General features: G+C 35.2%; 1 long non-coding RNA gene across 3 annotated transcripts; it reads right to left on the bottom strand.

The window, feature by feature from the left end:
* Window positions 1–4,621: 4,621 nt before the first annotated feature.
* LOC102007252 lies at window positions 4,622–22,010 on the bottom strand. Of its 3 annotated transcripts, none has more exons than XR_001234341.1 (7): window positions 21,912–22,010; window positions 21,747–21,824; window positions 15,450–15,648; window positions 12,844–12,962; window positions 5,872–6,005; window positions 4,977–5,219; window positions 4,622–4,891 (listed from the first exon to the last, which is right to left on the bottom strand). It is a non-coding gene; the product is annotated as an uncharacterized LOC102007252 (long non-coding RNA). The 3 variants fall into 3 exon arrangements; XR_261230.2 differs by having other exon boundaries at window positions 15,524–15,648; XR_001234342.1 differs by lacking the exon at window positions 21,747–21,824 and having other exon boundaries at window positions 21,912–22,001.
* Between the last annotated feature and the right edge of the window lie 2,968 nt (window positions 22,011–24,978).

Here is a 24,978-nt window from a genome sequence, read left to right as displayed (position 1 = left end):
CCTCAGGTGTCCTTAGATGTTCCTGAGCTTTGAAGCAGTCCAAGGGGTTCTCACATATATCTTTATCATGAGAAGAATAAATGTCAAGAATTGATAGTGTATGTTGTAGCCAAGATTTGCAAAGGAATTGATTTAATACAGGACACAATTTATAGGAGTGTTGTCTGGGTTGAGGAGGCTGAAGGAGTAAATGTGCCCGTGGGGTTCCTAAAGAAAGCACGCAGAGGCAGAGGTAAGCACAGCAGCAACAGGCAGCAAGCAGAGTGAGTGGCTGCATCTTCATTGTCTAGTTCTTACGTATGTTGTTATCACGTATTTACATCTTGCAGGCTTAACTGTGCAGCACAGGTGCAAATGCCCAAGGTTCAGTCAGGGTGACATAAGTGTATCCAGCTGTGCACACGCACCAAACAGCAGGGTCACATGTCCTCCTAGGTCCTCAGGCTTTGAAGCTGTCCTGATGTGGCTCTCCATCGTTATTTTGTAATATTCTTTCCAGAAGGGAGGCGCAGAAAAGTGCAAGAGATCTGTCTGCACTAGAGACCTAAAGAATCTTTCCAAGGGCCTGGACCCCACAGCAATGTATCAAACATTCTAGGTGAAGGCCTAGAGCCCAGGTCAATTCTCATGCAAGTCCATGTGAAGGAGCTGCACCTGGAAAGCCCATAGGCCAGTGGCAGAAGTAGAGTCTGCACTGGTGGGGTGAAGCATCTTTGCCAGAAGGCTGCGAGATCTGCATTGGAACCGGGATGCAATACTGAAGGCAAGGACCAGAGCTCCCCTGAAGAGAACAACAGCCATCTCCAGTGATAGTGAAGACTGGAGCTCCTCCCACAGGAGCCAACTCTATCAGGAAAACCAGCCACAGAAAGCATCTCCAGAAAAATCAACTGCATGCGGTCTCTCCATCCTAGTCTCCTTTCATGCCATTTGCCACAATCCTCGGGTGGGTCTTCCACATCCAGAACCATGATGACTCAGTTCGGCTGGGTGTTCCCACTCAAGTTGACCATTAGTGAATCCACCGCAGTGTACAAACAAGGGCCAGAAATTGATGGTTTAGAAGAACATATACGTCCAAAGATCACTTCAATCTCCACAAGGAAAACTGAGGAGATGCTAGGGAGGAAATTTGACACTTTTGCCTAAGAATCGGCATTCTTCAGATTTAATTATTTTTATATTCTGTTACATGTTCTCATACCATAGCTTTTTATTCTGACAAGAGGTGTCTTCTGTTTTAGTGAATTTTGAAAAAAAAATTATGGTTCACTGAATATATTATCAAAACATAGTTTTCAATAATAAAAGTTTGCCTTTGATATACTAAATAGCAAGATTATCACTTTCTTCTGAGTACATTAATTTGTTAGAACCTTAAAAACCTGAATCTATGTTACAAATGTGGGAAATCCTTGTACATAAGTTTTTTGTTTTGATTTTGTAATAACAGATAAAGATCTATCAGACCACATGACTGTCTCCTTGGGTTTTGACTCTTGGCAATTCATTTCACTAAATAAATTAGAATAGCATGAGTGACAACTGTATTGTATTTGTGCTGGAATTTGCAAAGTGGAGTGTGGTGGTGGAGTAGGCCCCTAAAACTGTAGGATGTTCAATGGTTGCTGCAAAAAATTTAAAACAGGAAGAAAGGGTGAAAAAAGTATATCCTTTAAGAATCCTGTATTCTTTAAAGTTACTCAGTGTATTTTTAAAATATTTTTTATGGCTTCTGAAGAACTCAACCTGTGAAAGTTGAAATTTAAGGCAGTGTTCAGAATCATTGTCCATAATTAAGGAATTTGAAAGACCACCAGTTTTTAAGATTACTTGTTGATGTGGAATATTTCATCAGAATTAAGTTGTTTTCAAAGTTACAAGTCATTAAAAAAAAAAAAAAAACCTGTCTGGGCTCTCCAAAGGGAGACACTTCTAATCAACTGAATATGCCTGAATGTATTCTTAAAGTCTTCAGATGAGTATTAAAACAATGACATAATAGCACCAGTTGTGAATATAGAATAAACAACTCCTTGCAAATATTGTAAAAATATCCAAAGCACCAACCAGGCTGTACTTTAAAGTGACTAATAGTATTAATGTTTAAATTGTAGAATTACCCAGATTAAAATAGGAAAAAATGACAATATTCAGAACTTAGGTAATTCTCTAATTCATTTTTCTTTCTCTCATACATTATATTACAACAAATAGTACTGTAAAAGTTTTTAAAAGACAAATTAAACAAAGAGAACTGAGAAGGATGTGTTATTTTTGATGATTAAGACACATTAACTTTTCCATGGGGAAATCAATAAATTGCATGAATATTTCAATGAAGCTAATTTTAAAACCATGACTTTAATGTCTTCCCTTAGTTAAGATATCTAAGTAATGTTCTGAATCATAATTTATATTTGGACTCCAAACTATAAGAATGTATGTACAATTATCTTTTTCTTTTTTCTGCTTGGATCTAGATCCCTGTTCTACATGAAATAAGGCTTTTAAAAAATTAAACAAAACAGTCCAGGAATCATTTACACTAAATAAATAGTATTTTGTAAATTGCAAGTAGTTGTAATCAGAAAGATCAATAATGATAGTATTTGTCATATAATTCTGCTTAGATTATCAATTTTTTTACATGAAACAGGATTTACTAGCTAAATGGAATGTGTAATTACTTAAGACATGTTTTATTAATTCATTTTGTATACATTTATTAATAACTTAGACCATACCAGACAGACTAAGGCATCGAAGAGTCAGGACCCTTTGCTCATAGAGATTCTAGTTCAGTGTATTAGAATGGAGAACACCATGTCATCAAAAATGAATGTAGGGGCTGGGGATTTAGCTCAGCACCTGCCTGGCAAGCGCAAGGTCGTGAGTTCGGTTCCCAGTACCGGAGAAAAACCAAAAAAACCAAAAAGAAAAAAAAAAAATGAATGTAAATTTGCTGTCGTGACATGTGCACTAACAGGTGGGTGGTGGAGCTCTGTACGCTGTAAGAAATGTCACTTGTATGCAAGCCTTCTAAACACATCACACAATTTTAAAAATTTAGATTTCTGCATTCTAGTGGAAAACTACCTTCCCATTGTTAGTCTCTTTCTTTAAAAACATAGCTGCAGCATGGTCTTAAGACTAGTGCTTCTCAATTAATTTAATGGCCATATTATTTTTCATTATTGTAAGTAGTGTATCAAAGTCCCCTACCATTGCTGTCCTGCAATCTTTCTCTCCCTTCAAATCCTTCAATATTTGCTTTATATGTTTAACTACTACACTGTTGGTGTGTGTATATTTGTAATTGTTGAATGTCCTTGATTAATTCACCCCTTTATCATTATATAGCATTCTTCATTTTTTTGCATGTTTTGATGTAAAGTGTATTTTCTGTGATAGACTATCACTAGCTCTGCTCTATTTTATTTCCCATCACCATGGAATATCTTTTTCCATCCCTTCACTATCAGTCTATGTGTGCCTTAAAGTAAGTGAGTCTCTTGTAAGTTACATATAACTGGCTCTGAATTTTTCTATTAATTCATTTACTCTATGTCCTTTGAGTATAAAATTTAAAACATTTATATTCAAGGTAATTGTTAACCACAGGACTTATTACTGCCTTTTTCATAGTTATGCTCTGGTTGCCTCATAGATATTTTGGATGTTTCCTCCTCTCTAACTATCTTCCTTTGTGACTTGACAGTTTTCTGTATAGGTATACTGGAAATCTTTTTTTTAGTTTTTGATTTATGCATCTCCTATACGTTTGCAGCATCCATAATCAAATGGTGTAGAGTCTCAGGGAGAATGAGTTTGAGTTTCTTTGAGATTTGTTATATAGCATGATAAATGTACCTGCTCATTGAATATAGTACATTTCAATATTACTAAGAGAAGAAGTCTCTATTTTTATCACAAAATTGTCAAATATATGAGGTGATGGATAAGTTAAGTAGTTGGATTTGATCACTCCTCATTGTAGTAAAAATCCAAAGCATCACTTTGTGCTCAACAAATGCAGACAAGTATAATTTGTGAGCATAAAATTAAAAAGTCTTTCTCATTATATTGCAAAAATTGAATTCAGTTATTCTCAGCTTTCAAATGTTAGTCAAGCAAAAACAATAAAAGTGTATATCTCTGCATTTAATTTTAAGAATGCAGTTTAAGAGAAACAATAATCCTTGTATTTTGAGGACTTTACTTCACGTAGGATAAATTTAAGGGTTAGGGTTTTAAAAGGACCTGGATATATCACATTATGGCTTTACTACTTTTCCAAAGAAATGTATTTTTTCCCAATCAAGCTTTATTCATTTTATTTTAGGTATATAGAATGATCCCATTCATCACAGATCATCTGTATCTGCACACTAGATAACTTGTTTCTTTTTTCCCCCATTTTCCTACCTTTCCTTCCACCCTTCCTCCCCTCCCCATTTACAAAAGCTTTGTTTCCAATTTTTTCCTTTTTTTCATATTTTTTACTTTTCCCTTTTTTCCTTTTCCTCCCCCCTCTCCCTTGCTCCCCTTCCCATTTGAACATTGCATGTTGAGACCATACTTTTCAGCACAATAAATCAAACACACATGTGTAGATACTGCTTGTTTCTCTGGGGTGAGAGATAAAGTATAAATAAAGATGAAAATGTGTAATAGGTATCCGTACATTATTATTTCCATAAACATTAGCCTAAAAGAGGAAACAGGTGCCTACTCCCTCTTAGTTATTTGCAAGCAGATGGCCTTATTATCTCATTGTCCTAAACAATGCGCTCTGTGAGAAGCTGGTGATGCTCTTCTTTCATGTAAGTGGAAGAGAAGATGAGAAACAGGGCTGGTATATTTTGGCAGTCTGAGTCTATCTAAATACCTGCAATATACAGAGAGCTCCGGATTAGATTTCTTAGATTACTCATTATGTACTTGTTCTCAACATCATGAATTCAGGTAAGTACCTTCTTTCCTTTCTTCATTTCAAAGGAATCTTTTTTCTTTCTAATACTGTGTAGTGTAAGATTGTAAATTTTTAGCACTGTTCTTGACACACAGAAAACGGTAGAGGACACGCAGTCGATTATCAGAGGTGAAGCCGCAGGAACACCGTAGGTAGTGACTACGACATGGAAATTATATCTTTCTTTGCGCTTTATAAGCTGTTCCACTTCTTTTTGATCCTACAAAGTACAGAGTCTGTCATCCTGAAATTTAAAAGGATAAAGCATTCCACTCCACAGTTGAGACAAATAATTTAGCACCGTTGAGCCTTAACTTTCCTGTGATGATGGGCAATAAAATCTCAGGACAAATTCCAGTTTCCAAGAATTTGCCCTTTCCGTGCCATTAACATTAATTCCTCGAACATATTTTAATTGGACAGTCTTTTATTTAATGCTGTTTTGCTACGTTTTGGACATACAAACGTATTTCTTCTTCATTGTAACTTCTTTCCCTCCTCCATAGTCTTCACTTCAATTATCCCTTTCTTTCTTGTTATTCAGATGAGGAAATTTTAAAAATAATTAAGAATTAATTAATTTGCTCTAACAATAGGCTGTAAATTTGTAGCCCAGTGCTTGACACACAGAAAAGAGTAGAGGGTACACAGTCAATCACCAGAGGCGCAGCTACAGGAACACCATAGGTAGTGACTAAGACAAGGAAATTATGTCTTTCTGTGTGTTTTATAAACTATTCCACTCATTACTGATCCTACAAAGTACAGGGTTCTGTCAGCCTGAATTTTAAAAGTTAAAAAAGTTATTCCTCTAAGTTTCGTTTGAGCATAAAGAATAAGAGCTAATGTATTTTCTGTGAACTTTGAAGTAATGTTAATTTTAGAAAATTATTTACCAGTTTTGCTTGCGAGTTTCGAAAAATATGTTTTCTCCTGATCAGTCTAGAAGTGACCGATGGCCATTCTTTTCTCTATCGGTCACAAGTTTTTCAAGGGATGACACAGTGCTTGTCCTTGTTTATGTTATTGTCTGCAAAAATGAAGATGATAAATACCATACGTTACACCTCATTAATTATATTTCTCTGAAGATAACCCCATTCATAGAAAAAATATAAATATTTAAAAATCAGTGTAAAATTCTGGAGAGAATTGAGTGTAGCCAATTATTTTGTTTGGTTCCTAGATTTAGTTATATTTCCTGGTAATGTTTATTTTGGAAGTATTTTTATATGACCACAGAATCCATAACAAGAGCACATTCTACATAAGTTGATAATTTGAGTAATAAAGCAGTAAAGTATAGCCCTTTTCCAGCCTTCTGAGTTTTTTAAAAGTAATTATTATTATTTGGAATTTCAAGTCGTGCCTTTACAAGTTCTTAGAGATATGGATAATACAATTAAAAGAGACTTGTTATTCTGAAAGGTGAGAACACTAATGATGCTGAAGTCACAAAGGAAAGGCAGTACATGGAGAAGCAAACCAACTAAAAGCTGGCCCTTATCTCTTGGAAATATATTCTTCTGACTTTCAACAGAAGCTAAAGTTTCTTGTTCTGCTGAAAATGCTCAAACTAAATAATGCAAGTGTAGGAATGCCCATGCTCTGATGGGAATGTATTTGTTAAATTCCACGTGTTAGAAATTTAACTCCCCAAAGTCATGAAGGTATCTCCTTTGGCAGATAACTAGGGGTAGATGAGGTTATCAAGGTGACTGGGTAGGTGGCTTCATAGAACAGGGAGAAAGGCTTGAGTCATAGATGTTTCCTCAGTCTCATCATGTGATGCCCTCTGCCACGTTATCACTGATAAGAGCAACCACACTAGATGCTGGGTGGATACAGGCACAAGCTTGTGAACTTCCTCGCCTCTAGACAGGGAGAGCTAATGTACTCATGCTTCCTGGAAACCCAGACTGTAGTATTCAGTTATCACAAGAGAAAGTTGGCTAACCCAGACTGCAACCTAAATAGCAATATATTCCACTTAGAGGAAGAACTTACAAAATAGTAGTGATATGAAGGTGGAGTGAATGAAAATTTAAAAACTAATTTACATGTTCTCTTAAAATGACTCTACTATGTATTGTTATGGTTTGTGTCTGGGTGTCCCCACAGCCTCATGCAGTCATGGGGCAGGCTTCTAGAGTTTATGATTGATTCGTGGTCCAATGTTGGAATTATGGATGTAAGTGCTACACTTGTCCTGGGGCAGGTAGTTTGTATACATTGTAAGGGAGTGAAGGAGGCCTGCTCTCTGCTGCTACTTCTTCCTTTTGCTCTTGCTTTTTTTGTCTTCTGCCACTGTGAACTTTTGCCCTCTGCTGTGTGCCACTCTGCCTTGGAGCCAGCCGAGTATGGAGTGAAATCTCCACAAACTGTGAGCTAAATAAACCTTTCCTTCCTTAATTTTGGGCATCAGGTATTTTGTCTCAGCAACAAGTGCAAAGTCATCAAGACATGTATGCTCTTAATTTTTTAATAAAAGAAAAAATATATTTTCTGGAGTCCAAACGAGTCATATTACATATGATTATATCACAAAACACTGGCTGCCACTGTCCCGGTGAATATGTCAATTTCTTCCATTCATTCTCCTTCTGCTTTTCTACAAATACTGTGTAGATAATTTGCAACACAGAATGACTTGGAGATGGGCTACTATTTCTTTGCAGCATAATACAAAAAACAGGCTTCCATCCACTTTGGTAATATCATTCCTTGGCAGTAGTTAAAAGTGTATAACAGCTGCAACAGCTGTCAGATTTAACAATTCATCTACTGAGAGAAAATTACATCAAAAAATAAGAAAAGGGATCTAGCCACATGTGACCTCACATACTATATCTTTAATCAAAAGATGGAAGGAACGGGCTCCTCCCCCAAGTCAGTGTCTCCTTGCCTTATCATACATACGTGCAATTCAACATCAATGTCATGTGAAAATCCCGTAACCAAGTAAGACTATGGAAAGCCTTTGTTAATGAACAACTAAGCAATTTTGTATAAAAATATTAGTCTCTTACATTATTTCTTTGGCTACTATTAACTAATCTTACCAACTTGTTCATCCTCAAATTTTGCTGATTGTCAGCAAGTAAAAATATCTGGATCCACCATCACATTTTACATGGAATTAAATCACAGTTAAAGGCCCTGCCATTGAAGGGTCAGACAAAGATTGGAAACCTTGAGTTAATCTCCTCAATACTACATGAAACGTAGGACCTGAACAAATGTGTATTTGGACCCACTTATAAAAATAACTAAATCGCTTTTAGCTTTAGAAACTGAGTAAGGAATTTCCATTCTACTTATAACAACTCATTTTGGGTTTCTCCAGTGGATTGACTGATAGTGCTATTCAACACTATCTTTACTGACTGTCTGTATTTGGGATTTATCAATAAGTGATAGTGAGACATGGAATTTTCCAATGATAATAGTCATTTTTTTTTTGTATAGTTCTCGTTGCAGTTTTAACCATTGTTGTTCTATGTATGCTGACTCTTAGTGGGTATATATGTTAAAGACTGCTATGTGCTTTGGATAACTGACCTACTTTATCATTATACAATGCACATCAATAGGAATAATAGTAGGGGACTGTAGTTCAAAGACCTTTAACATGCATATTTTTCTACTCTTAAGATGGAAAAATAAATATGGATAAGTGAGTTAAATGCTTCTTCTCAAGCAAAACAAGGTTTAAGTAAAATCTTTTAACCTGCAGAGTAAAATTTATTATGGGGAATGCTCTGGTCGTATTTCATACTGGTTTTCTCTTGGACCTATTAGAACTATAAAGGACTAATTCTTTTGCTGAACCTGGTGAAATTCCTGGAGCCATGAAAGTTCAGGGCTTTCTTAATGCTGTGTCCTCAGAAGTTTCTCACTGTCATGCTACCCCAAGCTCAGCCTTCAGGGATTTGTCAAAATTACCATTAAATGTTCTTACCAATTTATGGCTCCAGTGGATTCTGTCTCAGTAGAGAGGTCTTTCTTTTCTACTTAATTTATTCTTAATTGACACATAAAAGGCACTTATATATACATATATAATGTTTTCTCATTTACATACATTGTGGAATGGCAAAATCAAGCTATTTAACATGAGCATTACCTCACATTCTTATAAATGTTTGTAGTGAGAAGATTTCAAATCTATTCTCCTAGATTTTTTATACTTCACACATAATTGAAATTTTCATATTTGCTTTTCTGAGCTAGTCTTTTTTTCACTTGACAGAATGCCCTAAAGATGTGTCCATCTTCTCATAAATGACAAGATTTCTTCTTTTTTAAGGGTGAATATTCAATTTTGTGTTTACCTATACACATATATCATATTTTCTTCATCCATTGATTGGTAGACACACAGTCTGATTCCATATCTTGTCTGTTGTAAGTAATGCTACAGTGAATACTGAAATGCATATATCCCTTCCTCTAACTCTCTCCCTATCATTTGAACACACACTTCAGAGTGGATCCCCTGATCTCGGTATTTGTTGTGCTTCGAGGAACACCATGCAATCCTCCATGGTGACCGTGTAAGTGTGCATCACAACCTAGACTGCACAAGGGTTTCCATCTCTCCACATTCTTTCCAATGTCTTCATGTTTTGTCTTTTTATAGCAGCCGCTCAAACAGAAGTGCAATGATATCACATACGATTTTGCTTCACTGATGATTTGTTTCACAAACAAATCATGATCATTTATTCACATAGTTACTCATCTCCATGTTTTCTTTTGAGATATGTCTATCACAGTCTACTTTTCTTTTTAATCAGGTCATTTGATTTTTACTGTTGAATTGTTTGAGTTCCTTATGTACTTGGGACATTAGCCCCAGTCAGATGTGGTTAAGCAGGTCTTATTTGTGAATATGGATTTACCTTATTCTTCAGTTTTCAGCCTATTTTTCCCAGAGATATTTCCCCACTGAAACATCTGAACAGTTTTTTAAACCTGGGATACAAGTTTCATGACAATAAATTGATTAATACCTTATTTATCATTTTCTTGCCAGAGCCAAGAAATATGGTCTGTGGGCACAAAGTGGTCAATAAGTATTAAATCATTGCTCAGAGGAAATTTAGGAGCGGTGAGTTGATCGTGGGTAGAGGAAACTGATCACAACAAAAGCCTGTGACCCTACTATTCTAGGTCAACAGTATCTGTGCTGAGACCACACACTGGTACTAAGAGGCCGTGTGGAGACAAGTTTTTTCTTAGAATCTATTATGCATTGAATCATGATTCTTCTGAAGGAGAAATTTACTGTCTTGTGTCTTTACAAAATAACAGGATATTTATAGAAATATAATATAAATGAATATATATGAATATATATATATATGAGAAGCTATCATATTCCAAACAAAAATTTAAAAACATAAATGTGGAAGGAGGGAGAAATCACTAAGAGGCAAGCTAATTATGGAAAAGTTTTATGAAATCTGGTGAAAGACTGAGCCCTGAAAATAAAACACGAAACATTTGACTAGAAGAAACGAAGGCAGAGTGATGCAAGGAAGGAAGGATAGATGGATGGATGGATGGATGGATGGATGAATGGATGATGGATGGATGGTTGGATGGATGGATGGATGGATGATGGATGGATGGATAGATGGATGGATGCATGGTGGACTGAAGGGAAGAGGTGGATAACTAGGCATATACTTAAGAAGAAACAGCAAGATGAGCCAAAACACACAGGAAACATAGTTCATGAAATGAAAGGAAGAGCAGGGAGAACATTTAGTTGATCATACAGGATTTAGGGTGATGCACATTATTAAATCAGGTTACAAAGGTAAGGGCCAAGTAATAATTTAAACCCCAATCATAAAACAGAATGGTGGAATTAAAATGTACCTGCTATACAATTTCTAGACCTCTCCAAGAGCAATTTTTCAAATGATAGTAAATCATGAAGACACTGGATCATTTGGCATTAAAATGATCTGATAAGTTGCAGACACAATCCAATTAAGTTTCAATCAATACCTTAGCATTTTGAAACATTTGCAATAATTTTTTATATGTAACCATGTCATCAAATTTGCGTGCAATTGCAGTGAAATCCCAGATTCCCATCACTACTGAAAATATCTCTGACCCTGAAAACATCAACCTAAAATATGAAAAAGCATTGTGAAAACTGATAAAAGAAATGAAATTTTCATCAAGAAAAACAGTAATTGGAAGACTAATGGCAAATATATCCAAATATGTAGAAAACTATTTAGATATTGCTTTATCTATGCTTTAAATTTTAATAAAAATAAACTTTCTTTTTTTAAGACTTTCCATATGCCTTTTTACACAAATGTTAACTTTACAGTGAATGAAACCTATGTGACTCATGACATATATACTTAGTCAAAAATATTATTTCCTTCAAGTAAAAGAAAATGTCATGCAGCATGGGCTTTGATTTACCATTAAGTGTGAGTGTCTACGCTTTTGTGAACCACAGGTTGGCCAAAACCTTGAAAAACTACACAAGATCCAAATGTAAGTAAAATTAACTTATTGTAGAGTCAGCCATGTATTTTACAAATAGTGTTTCTCCTCTTCATAGATTCCATTTTCTAGGTTGATTTTTCCATATCTTATTAATGAGCATCAATACATGCTCACATCTTAAGCAATAGAAATATATATTCTCTTATATATTCTCTTATATTCTCATATCTACTAAGCTATGCTGTTATGTGTTATGTTGCAAAATACCAAAAGACCATAAAATTATGCTCATCAAAGTCTCAATTACTAGTGTATTTTGACATGACAATGCCATATTATTTTCCCTGTTGACTTCAAATTGCAATGTTGCATGAATGGTATATAATAAGATTGAAAATTAAAGAATGGGTTGTGTGTAGGTATGCAAAATTGTGCTATCAGGGCCATTTATATGTGCTACAGAAAATATTGTAGTCTAAAAACAATTGATCTTGAATGACACATTTCCAAGAAAAACAAAATCAAGCTTTCATCAAAAAAAATTTTATTAATTGTTGGTCACATTGTTAGCTTTATATAGAAATAACTTTTATGTAGGTTAACAGTCTTAGGGTTGCATGGCTATAAAAATAGCTCACTTTTGGAAAATTCTCAAATTCAAAACTCAGGAGACAAGGAAATCCAAACCTCTGTTGCTAGAGATATTATTATCTTTCCAAGCTGTTTTTCTTTTCATCCCATAAAATCTTGCTACAGTTAAAGTCATAATAAGTGACTGAATGATATCCAATATAATATATTCATAGAAATAGGTTGGGAAAAAGATGTAGAAAATTGTGTCTTATTGCAAATCTTTTAATATAAATTTACTAAGTGCAGTCAAATTCACATGCAACTGCTCTATCACATTATGCAAAATTTTCATACACTTGTGTTATCAAATAACTATTTTTATCATGACTACGTGTCCTCAATTTATCTTAGTGAATCTCTGATCAAAATGCTACTTACGTGACTGTGAACATTATCCTAACATGAAATTTAGCATTTACTATTTGCCTTCTTAGATAAAAAGTTGTTAAATGCTCTGAATCAGAGAAAAGTTAGACATTTTCACATGCTTTAAAATGAAAAGTTGGTTAATATTTCAGCTTGCTACTGGCAATTATTTCTTTGTCAGATAGTTGACACCATTTTCAGAAAAATTGATTCTAATAATAAGTCCCTTGCAGTATTTTTTCATTTCCTGAGAATATTAACTTCAATTTTCCAATAAAACTATAAATCATCTAGAATGCTTTATCAGAAGAATTCATAATACTTTTTTATATCACACAACATATATTTAATTTAATTACTGTATTTAAACACCACATTAATCTTACCAATTTTGGAGAGAGAATGTCTTTCTTCCTTTAGTTCTTCAATATAATCTCACACCATCTCATGCTTCCTGATATTACAATATTTTATCTGTCCCTCCTCACCTATTTTATAGGACCTGCTGGATATTAAAGAAATAGCTCAATAATTTGTGCAGTAATTGAATGGCCGCTATTTTAAAATATGTGTTTTAAGTCAGCTTTTAATTAAAATGCCGTGGTCTAGAGAATCTAGGTTTGTATTTTTGGAGTTACTTGCTTTTGGCTTAACAGAACTTCGACTCTAACAAAGCCCACCACCTGGTTACAGCATCGTTTCATTCGTCACGAGGGCATCTCTCAGTATTCCTGACCTGTTACGGTCGGGGGCCACCAACGATGCTTCGATCAAGGACAGACCACGCATGCGGAGGTGGTGGCCCGAGACTGTTGCTTAGTGAGTCGTAGCTGTCCTGATTTGTGCCACTGACGCAAGGACAGAACAGCCTAACAAGGCACTGCTCCTACAATGGATCTGCGCTTTTAGCCGACGTGTAATGTATGCAGGTAAAGCTCTCTCGCGATAGCCGCGCGCACAGAGCGCCCGTGTTCTCTTTGCAGTGCTGTGCTGTCTTATCACTGAGTGTAAAGGACTGTGGACACTTGAGAATCCAGTCTGCATATTGAAAAGAATCGGAGCCACGGCCCTTCCAGGCACTTTCTAGCGCCCAGTCGTCACCTCAACGCTCCATCTCTGTGGCCTTGGGAAGATTCTGGGCATCACGCTGAAAATCACTGAATGACGCCCTACTTGGGGCATAGCTTAGCAACAGTGTGTTTGCATATTGTGCATGAGTCCCTGGATTCGATCTCCCGCACTAGAAAAAAATAAAAGGGAAAGGGAAGCCACTGATTTAAATTCATGGGTCATATTTTAGATGACTGATAAAAAGATTACATCCTGAATTTTCGTAAAGTGATTAGAAACAAGGTCTTCTACCCACTCTCTGAAATGAGGTGGAAGAACTCATGGATGTACCACAGCTAGTAAATACTCTTAAACTTTTCAAACTAAATGACTTTAAAACACTTCTATGTAAACGCACATAGGATATCATTCTTTGATTTATTCTTAGAAATGGCAGCAGGTGGAAAACCTTACATATTATCAACTTTCAGAAGGGGCATAATACCCCAAGGTTAATCTTTACTTTGTCATATTTCACTATTATATCACTTTGGAAAAGTGTTTCTTACGATAATGCTTTGTACAACCTTTGTTTAGTAAGTGTCATGAAATCTGAAACAATGTCTGCACAATAACCGACCTTAAGTAGTCACAAAGTTCTTAGTTTATGACCTCACTAGTTCCAGGAGGAAAAATTTCTATTCATGGCCAGAGAATTTGCCCAGTTCTGAGATTAAAAGTTGTATTTAGTCTGAAGAACACTAACTGGAGAGAGAACTGCATCCTCAGAATATTAACTATACTTCCCCTTAATAATTAGAGTGATACCCATATAGTGGTCAACAGGCCCTACATTACAGTTCTGTGATAGAAATAAGCTCTAGTCTACTGCACATAGGGCGTCTGAAGATAGCAGTATCTGACTATGTACTTGAAGATAGCTAGAAGGAAAGGTTATGAATATTTTCACCAGAAAGAAAATATTTGTGACAATAATATGCTTACCCTAAATGGAGCATTACACGGTGTTTGTGTCACATAGAACCTCATAAATATGCACAATTTTAGATAAGTAAACAAAATGATAATCTCATCTTTAAAAAATAATGCATATAAAATATAGGAGAACATGAATCTTAAAGGCAATCTTGATTACTCTTTAAAACCAGATAGATTTAAAATCTTTGTTGAAATTTGTAAATAGTATAAAAATACAGCATTTTAGAGATATTAGGGAAATGTGGGGAAAAGTATCAAAAAACCTCATCTCGCTATTATTTTCTACCTAAAAGTAGAGAACAGTCTTAGACTTTTAATAGCTGAGGAGAATAATATTTATGAGGTGCACAAGTTGCATGAAATTCAAATTTGTTGTCTATAAATAAAATCTTATTGAAATACAGCCATGCTCCTTTTTAAGTTTATATTCTGAGGCTGCTTACACGCTGCCATGGCAGTATTGATTTCTTTATGAGAGACAATCTGACCACAAAGGCTGGGAACCACCTGGCACTGTTATAGAAAATGGTTGCTAATTTCTGTTCTTCAGCAATACTCTGCAATAGAGTTTTCTCTTATAATAGAAAGACGTGGACACATCTTTCCAGTCAGATGCAGCACCCGGTACTCAATGTAGCTACTGAAAGCTGGAAATGTAGCTATCGTGGCAGATAAGTTGATTTTATACATTTGAAATAATTTATGTCAGTTTACATTTAGCACATTATTTTAAAAATACTATTTAATTTTAATTATTTTAAGGTTAGTGTGCTCTATGCAACGATGTAGGCAACATGCTTTTTGGCTTGCAAAGGGTTACATGGCAGTAAACTCATCCTATGTTAAACATATAAGTTGAAAAAATTTACTTACCACACCCCACATGCTAAATACAATATCTTAGCAACACAGTGTACTGAGTAGAGGGCATTTACCGTCCTACCTGCACCACTGCCTGGGAGCTTCAGTATGCAGCTGAAGCAAAACCACCACAGAAGACATCCGGCTCCCACATACCTGGAGTGAAATCAACTAGGTCATTTCTGGCAAAAGCAAACGTTTTTAACACAGTCTGGAACTCAAACAGGATAAAAGAAGCAGCTCCTTTCCAACGGTATGGGCTGGTAACCAGTTAGTGACACCTGGAAAGCAATACCACATCACATCGGTAACTCTGGGAAGTATCACAATTTGAAGCATAGTTTTTACTGAATGCAACCATTTAGCACCGTAAAGAAAAAAGAAAAATTGAAAATCAAACTGTCAGAAGTCAGGAGCCATCTGTGATAACAGTTAACAGCCTTCCCTCTGAAGTCAGACCGCACGAGTTTTAATTTCAGTTCTGATACAAACTGTTTCTGAAACACTGGGAATTTTACCTAATCTCCCACTGCATTAATAGTAATGTCTACATTAAGGCATTGTAAGGATTAAGTGAGTTAATATCTGTAAAGTACCTAAAATTCCGCCTAGCAAGAGATTCTTTAAAAATTATAGTGGTTGTTATTGTTATCACTATTACTTTGTCTTGATATCAACATATGTACAACAAATTAATGCACCAAATATTCATATTCCAGCACCTACTGTATTACAAAAATGCCTAACTGAAGCAACAGAGAAACTCGTCTACAGGAGTTTATATATTACAAATCAAGATGCAAAAGAAAATGCAACAAAAATAAAAATTTCTTGTTAAAAATAGTTATTGATATCAATCAATATTATATTGCTATGTTTTATGCAGATAAAATATAAATTATGTTACTGCAAAATCTCCCATTGGTCTTGTTGTCATTTATACATTTAATTTAAAATTTTTGTTTATATTGGATCCCCTGCAGTTTTTCACTAATTGATTTTGTGGTAAGAAAACATAATAGGAATTTAAAATAGAAAATTATTTTAATGGAAAACTGCTAGTATGTATTTACTATGTTGAAGCTCCCCAAAGGTTTTATTTTTACAAATTCCTCTATTGCTAACTTGTGCTTATACACATAAGTATAATATCATTGCTGGCTCCAGAGAAAAAACAATTAGAGACCTGATAAATCAACAGGAAAGTTCTGTAATTCACCTAAAGCAGTTAATACTCTCAGAGCTTGGTTGGGAACCTGTGTGAGTTACAATGTTCTGATGACCAGTTTGACATTTCTGAAACAATGCCATATTTAGAGTTCACAGAAGTTAAGTAAAAGGTTAAGTAAAAGGTTACAATTGAGATCTGAAATTTTTATTGTTTGTCAAGAAGAACTAGTAATGTGTTTCTAGAGGTAGGTCTGATTATTGCCCATAGTATTTTTTTTTAGTTAACCCATGTGCATAGGATACATATTCACTTTACTTAATCAGAAATGTCCTGGAGCATTTTGTCATAATAAAGTAAAAGAGTGTTCCTCATAATGTGCCCCTTGTATGGTACTTGTCCCTAGAGCAAACAAGAATTTTTGAAGCAAAACCATCACAGAAGACATCCAGCTCCCACCTAACTGATATGGAATGAAATCAACTAGGTCATTTCTGGCTAAAGCAAATGTGTTTAACACAATCTGGAACTCAAGCAGAATAAACATGTAAGTTCCTTTCCAATGGTATCGTCTGGTAACCAGTTAGTGACATCTAATGCTGTCCACCCTGCTCAAGTGTGCCCACAGAAAGCTGGTCGTTGTGTGCTATGTCCAACACCAAACATTTTCCAAAGCCACAGTTGTGAGCTGTCTTGAGACCCGTTCCACAGGAACTGACTGCCAACTGAAAACCATAATAAAGTCATATACGAACATAGTTGCATAGGAGTTCTTTGTCCAAAACTAATTACAAAGAGAGGGAAAGAGAGAGATCATGAAAGTAATATTCATAAAATACTTAAAATATTTGTAGCAGGATACAGTAGATTATAGTGATATTCCATAGTTTCTTAAGAAAACATTGTATCTAAAAATCTCAAACCAACATTGTTTGACAAATGAGGGAGTATTTTATGGTACAGAATTTGGCATCATGAAAATAGACTTTAACAGACTCTATATCTATTATAACTACAAATACTTATTTATATTTAGAAAGTGCTAGCCAGACCTTCTAGCCAACACAAATTTTTAGGAAAAGAGTCATAAATTCAGTAATTGATGGTTTTTTGTTTGTTTGTTTGTTTTGCTTTTTTTTCCAGTACCGGGAATCGAATTCACGACCTTCTGCTTGCCAGGCAGGCACTGTGCCACTGAGCTAAATCCCCAGCTCCAAATTCAGTAATTGAACTAAGGAGAACTTTGAATTCAAATTAAACTTCCTAAATTCTGTTTTCTTAGAGAAAATGATTAGAGAAAAGAAATATGACTCATGCTGTGAGAAATTGTGGATTCTGACATGATGCTGTTTACTGTATTCCACTTCTATCCCCCAAAATAGTATTACTGATGACATCGTTGCAGTGACTTGAATTACTGCACAATTTTTTTTTTAATTTTTATATTAAGATATTTGTTATTTGCATATTTGTCAGAACGGTTATCAACAGAGACAGGTATTTCAGAAAGCTAATGAAAGTGAACATCAACCACTCCCTGCCTATTTCCAAGGCCGCAGGATAGGTGTCAGCGTTGTGTTTCCAAGAGCATATGACTTTGTAAAATGGCAAAGTTAAGACAGTTAGCTGTAAACACTTGAAACCTTTCCACTCCGAGTTCCCTGTCCTCACTCTTCCCTTCTTGGTGCACACTGAGTACTTATCAGCAAGGCACAAGCAGGGGAAAGCTGCTTTGACAACACATATGGTTTGTCATGGTGATATATATTTATGCTATATTCGGTCATTTTCATGTGTAGTTAAAATTTTGATAGCTGTGTTTACACAGTGAGGTCAGAAATGCACCTATAGCCTTTGTACTTCCTCATCCAGCAACTAAAGACCAAACTGAAAATTCGTAAGGACTTTCCCATACACTCAGCCTCCAGTTCTGCATTGGAGCCAACTAACCATGGAATGAACCCACTGAAACTGTGAACCAAAGTAAATCTCTCCTCTCTGTCTTTAAGTTGAGAGTATGAGATAGATATGTATTTCTACATTTTGTGATAGATTTGTTAATTTTTCAGACTATAATTTCCTGCTAATAGTTTAATTCTAAACCAATATTGATTTTAACATCAAATTTTAGTCATAATTTTGTATTCTTTTCTTAAGGCAACTCTCAAATTGTATAAGGTTTAATACAAAAACCTGCATCTGTCTACTTTTCTCAGATTTCAGAATGGATTACCACCTTGATTACGACTGCTTTGTATAATATCAGCCTTAATCCTCTGAGAAATTGCATCAGAAGCAGCACAGGTTCAAATTATTGTCATAAATATAATTTTGGAAATAAAAAATTTATACAGTGAAAGAAAAAGTGGAAGCCAATAAAAATATATCATGATAGAAAAACTTTCTTTTAGGAAAAAAAATGATCCAAATAATTTTTATAAGTGGAAATAATCATTAAGCACTGATCCTCAGGAACATAAAAAATTCCAACTCATGAGTTGTGGTAGACTTAATGATATATTCTAAAAATAATATGCCATGCCCAAGTATGATTTACTCTAGAATTAGATGTTTCTATGTTAGCTCACTGTGTTCAACCATCAGGGATGAAGTTGGGCTTGAATTCACAAACTCTTAAGAAACAGCACAATTCACATAAGATCAAATTTATCTAGACTTCAATATCAGAGTAAAACAATGAATGTAACAATGTATCAGGTACAGCAGGAGCAAAGTGGACACCCTATCGCTCTGCTTATGTTTCCAAAGTCACTAAATCATTTCACACTTGAGTCAGTCATGTTGACCTAAATCCAGAAAAGGTGTAAGTACTTCAGTCCCATTACACAATGCCAGTCATGGAACTCCTCAGAGGTAATGACCAGCTCATCTCACAAATACTAACACAAAATATTTTATAAATCTCAGTGATGAGGTACAGGTTCTTGGCCGCATATATAATTTTTGCTTGTTTGTTTGTTTTATGCAGTGTTGGGGATTAAAACCCCTGGGTTGTGCTTGTGTGAGGTAAGTGCTCTACTACTGAATTCTGGCCCAAATTTGGCACACACTATATTTCTTAATCAGACTCTTACATAAAGTAGATGTATTATCTGTGACAGAGTCCTTGAGTTAATGATGCAAAAACAATTCTACCACAAGGCAAGGAGCAGGCATCCGTGAGACTATGAAGGGTCACAGACCCAGGTGTTCTTTCCTTCTGATCAATATGAGATTTTTTTTTTCTTCATGGATAATCATGATAAGACACAAAAATGAAGAAAGGATTTACACACTTATATTGATGGGCAGAGTTCACAGGAGTCAACTGGTAAATACAACATCCAGTCTTGCTTTGAAAAAATCCTAATAAAATGATACTAGCAGTATTTCAGATTAAACAACTGAGTGCATAAATTACCTAATCCTTGTCAGTATCATATAATAGTGGTGAAATACCAAATGTATTCTAAATTAAGAAGCAAGGCAAAAATGTACCCTAATATCAATATAAATTAACATTATTTTGGGATTATTATGAACATAATACTATAAAATAAATTTTTAAATGTTTTAAAAGAAAAATGATTACAATTTACAATTAGTAATGCCTTGGAAAAGTGCGTTGAGGTGGCCTTACGAAGTACATGTAAAACATCAATAGTTCTTCATTCTCCATTGATTAAATGGTTATTAAGGTGCTGTTGTGTGCCAGATAATCTGCTATTTGAAGATGAAGCAGTGAACATGATTGAGTGCATATATTTAAGAAGCTTATCCTTCTCAGGGGTCCTCTGCCACAGCTGTGTGCCCACCGTCTAAGGAGTGTTTTAATAAAGGCATTTGTATGAGTCACACTCTCACTCTCCTGAATTAAGGCATTTAAAGAAAGAGTATGGATCCTTTTACTTTTATTTACTTTTAGTTAAAAAATAAAATTGCATACTGATGTGTATTATTTTTTAATATATGTGCACATTATGCTGTGGTTGGGTGTGTAGGAACATCATGGCGGAAGGACACCGCGGAGCAGAGCTGCTTAGTTCATGAGGGCCAAGCAGAGCATGGGCGGGAACAGAGCCAGAGCGGTACCGGACGTAACGTCCAAGCCAGGCTTCCGTTATTCACTCTCACATGCCCAGAGCATGCTTCTCCAACCCGGAATGGATCCCCACGCCAACCAAGTTGACACCCAACCTTAACTACCACGCACTATTCTCAAATTCATGTTAAACACCCACCAACATTAGTTTCTTAAACTGTTGTTGTGCTCTTTAGAAGCTTTAATTTAAATGAATTAAAATTATTCAAAGTATGCTCTCTGACCATACAGCAATTACGCTAGATATAAAAAATAAAATGTTAATGAGAAGCTGCTCTTCTATTTTTAAATTAAACAAGGCAAATATAAATAACTCTGGTTCAGGAAGATGTCATTATGAAATTTATATATATTTTTTAAAGAAGAGTAATAAAGTAATACATACTGTACCTCACAAGATCCTGGCATAAATTGGTTTTGAGGAAAATTTATAGATTAAACATACACAACATCCACCAAAACATGTATATATACTTCAGGAAAAGAAAAATAGTATGACTTTTTTCCAACAGGTGGTGTTACCCTCGTATGGAAGACCCTAAAGGGTGTAATATATAACACAAAGAAACAGCCCTTAGAGAAGAAACTGAAAATGCATGTGCAGGAATCTCAGTGGACCAAGGTCACCCAGCAGCAGTTTTCTGTGCTAATGAATGTCCAGAGGAAACGGCCACCTCTTTGAGCACCTCTTGTAACTGCAGAGGCCAAGGTAACATGTTAATCTCGTGATGTCTCCATATATTTAGTATTAATATATTTATACAAGTTTTTTTTTCCTAAAATGTGTACACATTTTTGGTGGACTCTGTATATAAGAGAAAAATAAAGCTGAAGCTCAATGATCTGAGTATAACTTTTAAGAAAATAGAAAAATAATAAAAAATGAAGAAAACCAAAGAATAAAGAAAGAAATAATAAAAGGAAATGAGTTAAGAAAAGATAAAACAAAAGTGATCTCTACAGCTAGGGGATATAGTAATAAAACTGACATCATGGCAAAACAAAAGCAAGAGAGAAAAATAGTAGTCACAAAGATCCAATATTGGGAATTAATAAAAGCATATAACAAAAAAAGTCATAAAATAAAGAAATATAAATATATGTGATACCAGGTTGGAGATCTGACCCAGGCTCATGACGCCCTTGGAGGAAATATCATACTGTGCAAAGCCCAGCTGGGGAGGAATCTGCATAAACAATGACACATATGATAATTAGGGTTGGGAGAGGCCACGGGTTGCAGAAGACCACTGGGCACATGGGCAGGGACTTACTGTATATAAACTAAGTCGCCTGGTCATCTCTACCCATTGTTAGTTATGGGCGTCCCATGCCTGGGCTGATGTTTAACTCAGAAGGCGGATCTAGCCCAAGAGAGCAGGCTTCAGGTGGACCCTCCCCTTCCACAGCTGTTTCCGTGGCTACCTTGTGAATCACAGCTGGCTCAGGAAGCAGGCTCCATGGAGACCTGACCCTCCCTTTTTCCTTCAGGCTCTTTTTCAGTTTCTTCTACCTCAAGTCAACATTATGGAAAGAAAATTTCAATAAATGCCTGACTTGCTTCAACAATACTTCAGCAACATAGATAATTTGGGCAAATTTTAGAAGTGATCTCACTTAACGTCAGTTGACTTAGCTGTGTATTTATTAGTGTACATTATTTCTCAATATATTGAGTAAACCTGTGAGAAACAAAGAAAAACTTATCAAGATCCCAAACTTACAAACCAGTGAGGTAAGTATAGATACTCCTTAGCTAACGCAGAGGTTATAACAGCTTGAAAATGTTCTACATTGAAATGCGTTTCATACCCATAGCCAGTGTCACTTTTGTACTGCAGTGTATGGGTTCTTTGCCCAATATCATATCTCTGGGAGCTGAGGCTCACTGCAGGGCCAGCATCAGGGAACAGCATCTTACCACTAGTGATAAGACCAAAGTTCCAAATTTGAACTAAGACCCCTAACAAATGTGTGTCAACTTCCCACCATTTTAAAATTGAAATCACCAAGTCAAACTATGTAAGACACCTCTGTACCCCCGCGTAATTTCATAACAATCTTAAGTACTGGCATAAATCAACCTGGAGGGACAAAGGAATATGTGTACGCAGAGTGTGAACGCCTATTCAATTCATTCTCCAGTCAGAAAACAAATAAAACACCGCAGAGTGGTAGTGGTCAATGAAGGTATTTTTGAGAGAATAACAATGAAAATGAGCTTGAAAGGCAAAGTCAACAGGAAATGAAAAAGTTCTAAGCAGAGGTGTGAGTGGGCCAAAAGTCTTGTAGGCATGGAAATATTCAAGTTTGGTATTCACGGATTATATCTTAAGACTGTATCTTAAGAATACAGAAGAGAGGAGCTCGAATAGAGTGAGTTTAAGCATAAGAATACAACGCGAAGGTCCTGAGTAGCCTGTTTTCCACACAAAGGTCTCTGACTGTAGATCAACAGCAACCAGCTGCTGCAAAGCTTTTAATAAAGGGGCTTCACATAAACAGTTATGACTTTTGCCAACATCTTTCCTTCCAAATGTGATCTATAGAACAGGGTCACCAACAGGTGTAAGCATCTCAATGCAGGAAGTCAGGCCCCATCCTAGATCTACTGACAGAATCTGCCTTTTCCCTAAGTTCTCTGATGATCTCTATGTGCATGTAATTTTGAAATATGCTGAATCATATTATTCCAAGGGGGCACATTTTTTCCTTGCTGCAGGCATGATTCGAGTGAGTGTGACAATTAGGAATAAAAAACTGTAGCACTAAAGTTACAAGATGCAAGTGATTTGAGAAGTCATGAAAGAGAAATGGAACAGGAAATGACTTAAGAGTAAAGTTAACTGAATTTTTGTTGGGTTAAACTTGGAGATTAAGGGAGAAAACCAGTTGAATATCATGCCAAGGTTAGTCTGAGTGGAAAAATAGACGAGGAATGTACTGAAAGAAGCAGGTGTAGAAAATACCTTATTATACATGGGAAAAAGCTGAGTATTATCTTAAAATATCCAGTAATAATACGAAAAGGCTTTGAAAATGGTAAATCACTGACTTTTATGGTGTGCTGTAGCTTATAAGGCTCTTCTATAGCTTTGCAGTCTTGTCTGTACTGTCTCATGGTATTAACTTGAATTTACCACTTTAATGGAGGTTTAAATTTTATGCAATAATAGCTACTTTCCTTAAAATTTAAGAGAAATGACTGTAAAGTCATCAGTTTAGGGTCAGAGTGACATAATTTATTTTCAGATTCTGGAATTGCATTATCCATGCTGTGTACTTTTGACTAGTGATAAACTTGTAAGAAACTTTAAGAAATTTTTGTTGCATTAAAACATTTATGGAAGAAATTGTCTGAGTTTCCATCTTTCATGATACGACTCTTGGGAACTACTGCACATGCTGGAACTATGTAAACTATTCTTCAGCAAGTCTTTATTTCAGCATTGCCTAATGCAGCAACATTACTCTGCTTTTAATGCCTTTTTCTGTTTATTTTTTAACAGAGGCAGTTTGAAAGATCCAACACAAAATGAAGAAAATATTGTTGTTACAACATGGGGGGCAGGAAGTACAAAATCACCATGCTCTATATTTGCTCAATATGTCTGAATTATGAATGCTGTCATCAAAATGGAAAATGATAGGTAGACAGATAGCTAATCAAATTCTATGCATTTTACTCCACAAGGAAGATTACTGACTTAGGTATCTTTATTCTGTCTACAGTTAATGTTTCATATACAAAAGCAAATGAAAGGCCAACTCACTATGGAGACCCAAATAGGAAAGTTACTTTCTAAGGACATTAAGTCTTAATTAATCATTTATCACTTATGAATAATAAAATAAAAATATCTTGCTAAATCTAGGTTAACACTATTTTAGAATAGCTAACACCATTTTCTCTACATGCTAGAAAACATTACACTGATAAATTTCTCATGCTAATAAAATTCCTGACATTATTTTGATTTGATAATAAACTATATTTGATACCAAATAAATCAATTTGATATTAAATGTTATAATATTTTGAGCATAGAATTTATGTAACATCTTTTCCACTGATCTGTGTTACAAAGAGTCCATTTTTCAACTTGAAAGCTAAAATAAATTTTAAAATATTTATATTAAAATTCACTTCTACAAAACATACATTGATTAGATATTTAATATACATATAAATTTCTTGTCTATGTGTGTTATTGATGCAGGAGCCTAAAAATATAATGACAACATGATAAACATAGCCCTTTGAACATGTAAAATATAATGTGGTCAAACTGAAGGCAATTAATGGAAAAAGAAAGGACAATAACCTGGAAAAAAGAATGG

Source organism: Chinchilla lanigera, unplaced genomic scaffold (genome assembly GCF_000276665.1).
Source record: "Chinchilla lanigera isolate Chin_1 unplaced genomic scaffold, ChiLan1.0 scaffold00026, whole genome shotgun sequence".
NCBI classification, from domain to species: Eukaryota; Metazoa; Chordata; class Mammalia; order Rodentia; family Chinchillidae; genus Chinchilla; species Chinchilla lanigera.
This window is presented reverse-complemented; position numbering and strand designations above follow the sequence as displayed.